The following is an 8,856-nucleotide window of genomic DNA, read 5'->3' as shown; positions in this document are numbered from 1 at the left end:
TAAAGGAAACCATAAACAAGATGAAAAGACAACCCTCAGAATGGGAGAAAGTATTTGCAAATGAAGCAACTAACAAAGGATTAATCTCCAAAATATACAAGCAACTCATGCAGCTCAATATCACAAAAACAAACAATCCAATCCAAAAAGTGGGCAGAAGACCTAAATAGACATTTCTCCAAAGAAGACATACAGATGGCCAACAAATACATGAAAAGATGCTCAACATCACTAATCATTAGAGAAGTGCAAATCAAAACCACAATGAGGTATCACCTCACACCAGTCAGAATGGCCATCATCAAAAAATCTAGAAAAAATAAATGCTGGAAAGGGTGTGGAGAAAAGGGAACCCTCCTGCACTGTTGGTGGGAATGTAAACTGATATAGCCACTATGGAGAACAGTATGGAGGTCCCTTAAAAAACTAAAAATAGAACTACCATATGACCCAGCAATCCCACCACTGGGCATATACCCTGAGAAAACCATAATTCAAAAAGAGTCATGTACCACAATGTTCATTGCAGCACTATTTACAATAGTCAGGACATGGAACCAACCTAAATGTCCAACAACAGATGAATGGATAAAGAAGATGTGGCACATATATACAATGGAATATTACTCAGCCATAAAAAGGAATGAAATTGAGTTATTTGTAGTGAGGTGGATGGACCTAGAATCTGTCATACAGAGTGAAATAAGTCAGAAAGAGAAAAACAAATGCTATATGCTAACACATACATACGGAATTTTAAAAAGCAGTACTGATGAACTTAGTGTCAGGGCAGGAATAAATACACAGACATAGAGAATGGACTTGAGGGCACAGTGGGGAAGGGGAAGCTGGGATGAAGTGAGAGAGTAGCATTGACATACATACACTACCAAATGTAAAATGGTTGGCTAGTGGGAAGCAGCCGCATAGCACAGGGAGATCAGCTCTTTGCTTTGTGACGACCTAGAGGGATGGATTAGGGAGGGTAGGAGGGAGGCTCAAGAGGGAGGGGACATGGGAGTATATGTATACATATAGCTGATCCACTTTGTTGTACAGCGGAAACTAACAACACAACATTGTAAAGCATTTATACTCCAATAAAGATGTGGAAAAAAAAAGAAAGGGAAAGGACAATCCACAGAATGGGAGAAAATATTTGCAAATCATATATCTGATAAGAGACTTGTATCTAGAATCCATAAAGAAATTTTACAACTCAGTAATAAAAAGACAACCTAATTGTAAAATGGGCTAAAGATCTGAATCAACATTGCTACAAAGAAGATTTACAAATGGCCGAAAAGCACATGAAAAGATGCTCAACATCACTTGCCCCAGAGAAATGCAAATCAAAACCACAGTGGAATACCACTTCACACCCACTAGGATGGCTGTCATCAAAAGTCAGATAATAACATGTGTTGGTGAGGATATGAACAAATCAGAACCCTCATACAGTGCTGGTAGAAATGTAATAGGGCAGCTGCTGTGGAAAACAGTTTGACAAGTCCTTGAACAGTTAAACATAGTGTTACCATATGACCTAGCCACTCTACTCTTCCACAGAATAAATACCCAAGAGAAATTAAAAACATGTTCACACAAAATCTTGTACATGAATGTTTACAGCAGCATTATTCATAATAGCCAAAAAAATGGAAACAATCCAAATGTCCACCGACTGATGAATGGATAAACAAAATGTGGTATATACATACAATGGAATATTATTCAGCCCTAAAAAGGAATAAAATATTAATACTGCCACAACATGGGCGAACCTTGAAAACATTATGCTAAGTGAAAAAAGCCAGTCACAAAAGACCATACATTGTATGATTCCATTTATATGAAGTGTGTAGAATAGGCAAATTCATAAAGACAGAAAATAGATGAGTGTTCGTCCAGGAATGAGAGCTTGGGGCGAATGGGAAGTAACTCTTAATTGTTATAAGGTTTCTTAGCGGGGGTGGTAAAAATGTTCTAAAATTGATTATAATGATGGTTGCACAATTCTAAAAACCATTGAATTGTACACTTTAAATGGATGAATTGTATGGTATGTAAATTATGTCTCAATAAACCCATTATTTTTGAAAAAGAGAGTCTGTGTGTGGAATTTGTTCTTATAAACCTAGAGAAATGATGGCAGAACCCATGCAGTCTAATTAAGTGACGTCTTGGCAGCAGCACCAAATGACTAATCTGTTATTTTTCCCACTGGCACTGCATTTCTCATCAGTATGCAGCCCTGTCCCTTGCTTGGTCAGCTGTCTCACCTCAGAGACAGAAAACTAACAGGTCAGGTACTAATTATAAAAAAAACTCTCCTTGAGCAGAAGAAAGGAACAACAGGGAAACATGTGCATCCCAGGTACATACTGCAGCAAACCTTTTATTTTTTTTTTTTAATTTTTAAAAAATTACGTTAGGGCTTCCCTGGTGGTGCAGTGGTTGAGAATCTGCCTGCCAATGCAGGGGACACGGGTTCGAGCCCTGGTCTGGGAGGATCCCACATGCCGCGGAGCAACTGGGCCCGTGAGCCACAATTACTGAGCCTGCGCGTCTGGAGCCTGTGCTCCGCAACAAGAGAGGCCGCGATAGTGAGAGGCCCGCGCACCGCGATGAAGAGTGGCCCCCGCTTGCCGCAACTAGAGAAAGCCCTCGCACAGAAACGAAGACCCAACACAGCCAAAAAAAAAAAAAAAAAAATTACTTTATTTTTAAAAAGATTTTTATATTTTATTTATTTTTGAATTTAATTTTATTTATTTATTTTTATTTTTTATTTCTGGCTGCACTGGGCCTTCACTGTAGCTCACGGACTCTTTGTTGCGGGCTTAGTAGTTGCAGCCTGTGGGCTTAGTTGTCCTGAGGCATGTGGGATCTTAGTTTCCCAACCAGGGATCAAACCCACGTCCCCTGTATTGGAAGACAGATTCTTAACCACTAGACCACCAGGGAAGTCCCTGCAGCAAACCTTTTATACAAACTAAAAGAATTAAAGTCAAGGGTTGATCTCTAAAGAAACCTCAAAGAAACACCATGGAAAAACATGCTCTTACAGGCACAAGGGCTGATAGGAGGTGAGATGGGTGCTTTTACAGCTGTGCCGGGAGCCTGGGTAGTCTTTGTTCTTACAAGCAAGTTTTCCCACAACTTCTTTTGTTCTTTCTCCAGGGGAACAGCCTTTGCAAAGGTGTAGAAGTGGGAGAGAGACAGTGAGGTGAGCTGAGCACTGAGGTCGTTCAGGCCGATGCATGGGCGGGGTGGGGAGGGTGGGAGGCTGGAGAGGTCAGTGCGCCAGGACCACCCAGGGCTCTGACTCCAGCTGACGAGTTTGGATGGTCTAGCTGGGTGACCTTGGGCAAGTCACCGACATCTCTGAGCCCAGTTGCACATCTGTAAGTGTCCTCGGAGGGTGGTAGTAAGAATCCCATGAGATAATACATTGTAACAGGATTAAGAATGTTCTTGGAAGGAGCAAGCACTGAGTAAATATTAGCTGTTACAAGGACGATGATGTTTCTCTGGCTTCCCCAGATTGCCTGACACAGGGAACGTCTAAGTGAAATAAGAGAGGGAGCCTTGATAAGCGTTGATCTCATCTCCTCCTAAAACCCCATTAAGGTGACGGGACAGAAATAAGAAAGACCGTGGGAACAGGAGCGGAGCCAGTGGAAGACGGGGCTGATGGGGCCGTGGAGACTGCACTAGCCGGGCAGAAGCGGCTCCACGTCTGTGGAGGGGGCACTGCTAGACGTGAACAGGGTCTCCCACGGAGCCCCAGAAACGCCCAGGACTCAGAGGCACCAGATATTGAAGAAGGTGGGGGCTAGGGGTGGATTAAAAAGAAGGGGGCAGTGGAAAGTCAGTGTGGGAGATGTTAGACTTCCTGGTACCCCCTTTCCCAACCCTAAAGCCAGGCAACTAGTCCTCTCCCTACCACTCACCTCCCACTCCCAGGAGACCAGGAGATGAAGGTTCATTCTCCAGAGACAAAGAACCAGGGCGGATCCTGACCCAGAAACATCCTGAAGGACAGGAGGATGGAGAGTCCTCTCCGCAGTAATTGGTCTCTAGAACCCTCTCCTCGAAAAGCTGACTTGCTGCCAGAGCACCCCAATGGAGCCCACAGTCAACAAGTTGTGCCCCCCGCCATCCTGAAATCAGGCACACAGCTTCTTTTTTTTTTTTTTTTTTAGTGCCTGTAACAATCACCAGGAACAAACAGGGACAAAATAAACCCTGGAGGAAACAGACAATGCAGGCAGCAGAGCAAAACTGAAACAACAAACAAAGGAGAACTGAAATGAAACCCTGGACAGAAGGTTTGAAAGGTAACATTAAGGAAATCCTTCAGAGAGTAGGCAAAAAGTATAGAAATAGAGAATAGGAAAAGATAAATAAGAAGGCTTGAAGATCAATCCTGGGAGTAATATCTGACTAATAAAAGTTCCAGAGAGAAAAGAGAAAATGAAGGAAGGGAAGCTACAAAAGAAGCATTAAAAGAAAAATTTTCATAATGGAGGGATATGAGCCTTCAACTTGGGAGGCCAGGACAATGGATGAACAAAAGAGCCTCACCGAGACACGTCATTTGAAAACGTCTGAAGACCAGGGATGAAGGAGGGGTCCTAAAAAGAGGAGGAGGAAGTGGAGGCTAAAAGGAGCAAGGGAGCCCCATACAAAGATACAGGGTGAGAACGTCAGCGAATTTCTCAGCGTAACACTGGAAGACAGACAACTGTAGAGACAAGTCTTAAAACTTCTGAATGGAAACAATTTTCACCCTAAAATTCTATGCCCAGCTAAACTAGTAATCAAAGGTGAGTGTGGAATAAAGATATTTTCAGACGTGAGCTACAGAAAAAAGTATTTTCTCTGCACCATTTTTCAAAAAGCTACCAGAGGACAAGCTCCACTAAACTAAGGAAATAAAGCAAGAACGAGGAAAGAATTGGATCTTGCAAACAAGGAAGCCAGTGCAGGAGAGGTCAAAGCCAAGGCTAAGTGGACAGCTGCGCAGCAGGGCTAGAGGAGCAGAGGGCTGAACTGGAGCCTCTGACGTATCCGGCAGTGTGGACAGTGCTATGGAGAGGTGATATACGTGGCCATCAGAGGGTTTGCGAGGGATGAGCAATAGGAACATAGAAAACTAGACAAATGAGAAAACAAGGCAATTATTAATTTCAGAAAACAGTAGAAGTATGAGAAAAAGAAACTAATCAGAGTACAGTACTTGGATTAGTAAATATTTACACAGTCACGATAACAAAACTCCAGAATATCTATTTAATGAAAATTTATGTGCTATAACTACTGGGAGTTTGGGGAAGAGGGAAGTGGTGGGAACATCAGAAGAAAACCAGGCCGTCACTGTCCCCCAGGAAACCAGCAGAAAATATCTCAAAGTAAAGAGGCAAGAAATAGCACTTAACGTATTGTATTGAAGTGTGAAAGTGAATACAGAGGAAAAAGCTTCAGTATTTGACTGTAGCTGCCCCTGGGAAGTGGAACTGGAATTGAGGCTTCTTGAGACTGGGATAATTTGGGGACTGTTGATTTTTGTTCTCAGCCCATAGTACACTACTTGATTTTTTTTAAAAAACCAATGTGTTTATATTACTTTGAGAAAAATTAAAATGAAGGAGCAGTAGGAATAATTAATCCTCTTGGTAGGTGAAGATACTGATGCTCGCTAAGTCTAAGGGGCGTGCCCAAGACCCCAGCATGGCCAAGTTAGGAGAGGAGCTGGGTCCCCCACTGCCAGGTGGCTCTCGGGTACCAATGACTGTAAGCCATGGTCACAGGAAAGATGAAAACGGGAACGTTACCATGTTGAACCTCAACCTTCCAACGCTGGAAGGACCGTTTGAAAAAAGTTCAATCCATGTATGTTATGGTTGGTGAAGCCAGTTGAGTTCAGGAGAAACGTATGACCAGAATTTGTATTTATTTGATCCAAAAGCTTGACTTTCAAAGAGGGGGAAATATGGGACCAGGGGAAATTCTTCTCAGTGACCGTGAATTCCCGGGCCACAAAGCAGAGGAGACAATTTCCATAATATTCCACCTTATTCTGTGCACGCTTCCAAGCAGCCTTTGAAGCTGCAGTTTAGAAAGCAGCCGAGAGCCTCTTGCTCTAAAACAAATCAGCTGTTTCCCGCCTACCCCTCCCCAATGCCCACCCCCTCCACCCCACCCCACTGCCTACTTTTGCAGCCTCAGCTCCCAGCAGCCCCCTCTCAACCTGCATTCCAAATGGGGGCAGCTCAAATATAGGGTGTGGGGTTTGGGGGTGCCAGGGCTGGACCGGGTGTGGTTGCTCTGTGAGCGCCCTGGGCACAGGGGGCCTCGCCCAGACTGGAAGCCAGTTAATGTTGACGGAGGGAGGAAAGAAATGAACATGTGAGTGCCGGGCTCGGAGGTGCATCCAGCCTGGCGCCCCGGACAAGCTGCCTTCGCCTGCAAAGTGGTGTCTCATAGGGTTGTCTGCGGGGCCCCTGGTTCAGAGCCACTGGGGGCCACTGGTACAAATGCAGATTCCCGGCTCCCTCTCAGGCCCTCTGAGCTTTGCAGCCCGCGCCCCAGGGCTCAGCGCCCTTCCTCCAGCCATGGCAGCCTTCTACTGGGCTGAGAGGTCTACTTGAGGCCCCCAACCCTGGTCCCAGGGATTTGTGCCTCCTGGCTACTCACAGAGCAGGGTGAGAACAGAGCCGAAGGCCCAAGACCCTCCCCTGGTGGGGGCATTTGGGGGCAGGTGGCCTAGAAAGCATTCAATTCCTTGTGCCTCAGTTTCCACACCAGCAGAGTCAGGGCCCCGACTTCCCAGAGGGGCGTGGGGATTGGGCCAGTGTGGAAACATCCTCAGCAAACTTCAAAGCCCTTCAGAGCCAGGAGGCAGCCTCCTGGCCGAGGACGCTAGCGGAGGCCGCGGTGGGCAGTGGGTAGGTGGGTCCAGGCACAAATCTCTGCAGGGTGGGGGGCTGGGGAGGCACAGGCGCTGCTGGGCCCACCTCCCTGCACTTCCCACACCCACCCAAGTGAGGAAGGCACCACCATTGACCAACGGGAAACAGGCCTGACAGCGCTTGCGGGGACTTTACCCAAGGTCTCTGGCAGAGCTGGGAACCGAGCTGGGCCTCCTGCCTCCTCTCCAGGACAGGAGAAACCCTACCCCATGACAAACTTGCAAATTCTCATTGCAGCTAATAGCCCCTTCGAAATATAGTTAAGTAGAGACTACGGAGCCCTCTGCTGGAACAGCCGGTTGGCTTGGGTCCTGGCGCCCCCTCGTGGCCGTTCCTTCAGCTTTCCCCAAATGCACTTTGCAGTCCAGCTGCCTGAATTGCTGATGGGAGGAGACCTGGGGGTCCCCACCAGCTGCAGGGGGCTATCCCAGGTGGAGGAAGGGGTCAGAGGCCTGGATGCCTCTTGGATTCACTGTGCAACCTTGGACAAGCTCCTGAATGCAGCCAAACCAAATTGTCAGGGGAGATTAGAGCAGAAGGCACCCTGGAGACTACTAACCTCCCCCGACTCATCTTACAGGGGAGCAAGCGGGCCTAGAGATGCCAGGCAGGTGTGATGCGGGAGTGGACACGGGGGTGCTGGGGAGGGTGCACCATCATGCACTGGCTGGCTCTGGAGAGGGGGGCTTCCAGAACCAGGAGAACGCGCCCTCCCGACTCTCACCCCCAGCCCAGGACCCAGGGTCTTCGGGTCAGCCGCTCCCCTCCCCCCCTCACTGTCTCCACTGTCCTCCCTCCCCACAGCCTGACTCCTGGCTGCTCCTCCTGCCCCAGACCCTCAACACTGCCAGGACGGTCACTGGGCAGGCTGGGGGCAAGCTGGAATTCACGTCCAGTCTCAGTGCTGCCCCAGCCTTGCCCCTGGGGCCCCCTCCCAGCTCCACGCCCCTCCACCCATGCAGTGCTCACACTGAGGACCCCACGGGCCAGTCCTGTCCAGGTGCTAGCGGCAGACTCTCCTGGAGAGGCAAACCTCCCTTCCCTCCTCCCTCCCAGAACCCCACCCACAGGCCCCCCTCCTCCTCCCCCAGAGTCGGGAGTGCTGATGGCCTTCTGTGACCATCAGAGGGCCCTCTTGTGACAGCTGGCCCAAAACCCCACAAACTAACCCTCATCCTCTGCCTCCTCCATCTGTAGCCTCTTTGCGCTTTCCTCGTCAGCACTTAAAGAAGTTCTCAGCTAATCTTAACACACACACTCACAGACTCCCTTCCCTCACCAGCTACTTCCTATTTCTTCAGAGCCCAGTCTTCAAAAGAGCAGTTACACTCATTATCTCCCCCTTCCCACTTCACAATCACTCCAAAGCCCTCTTGTTCTGAAATCCATTTGACACTCTTTAGTCCACTCTTGACCCATTCAGCTCAACCAGCTGACCCAGGTTCACCCACTATGTCTGTCCTCTCGAGTCTCCAGGCCTTTGCATATGCTGTTCCCTCAGCCTGGAACACCCTTCCCTCCCTTCCTCACAATACTAATACCTTCTTATTCTTCAGCACCAAGCCTGAGTGTCACTTCCTTTGGGAAGCCTTCTCTGATGCCCCAGGCTGGTCTGGCACATCCTCTAAAGGCAGCCCATGATTCACGCGACCTGGCCCCTGGTCCTCTCAGCCCCAGGGAATTTCTTTCAGTTTCTCAAATATGAAAACCTTTTTCCTACCTCAGAACATTTACCTGTGCTACTTTTCTGCCAGGACCCATATCTGCCCACCCTGTCCCCCATTTATATCTGGAAAACTGGTGTCTCCTCTTCCAGGAAACCCTCTCTGCCTCTTCAGAGGCCTCCCTGGGTTCCTGAGGTCCCAGGCTTCCTCTGTCA

Source organism: Eschrichtius robustus, chromosome 3, assembly GCF_028021215.1.
Source record: "Eschrichtius robustus isolate mEscRob2 chromosome 3, mEscRob2.pri, whole genome shotgun sequence".
Taxonomy (NCBI): domain Eukaryota; kingdom Metazoa; phylum Chordata; class Mammalia; order Artiodactyla; family Eschrichtiidae; genus Eschrichtius; species Eschrichtius robustus.
Note: the sequence above shows the minus strand (reverse complement) of the source record.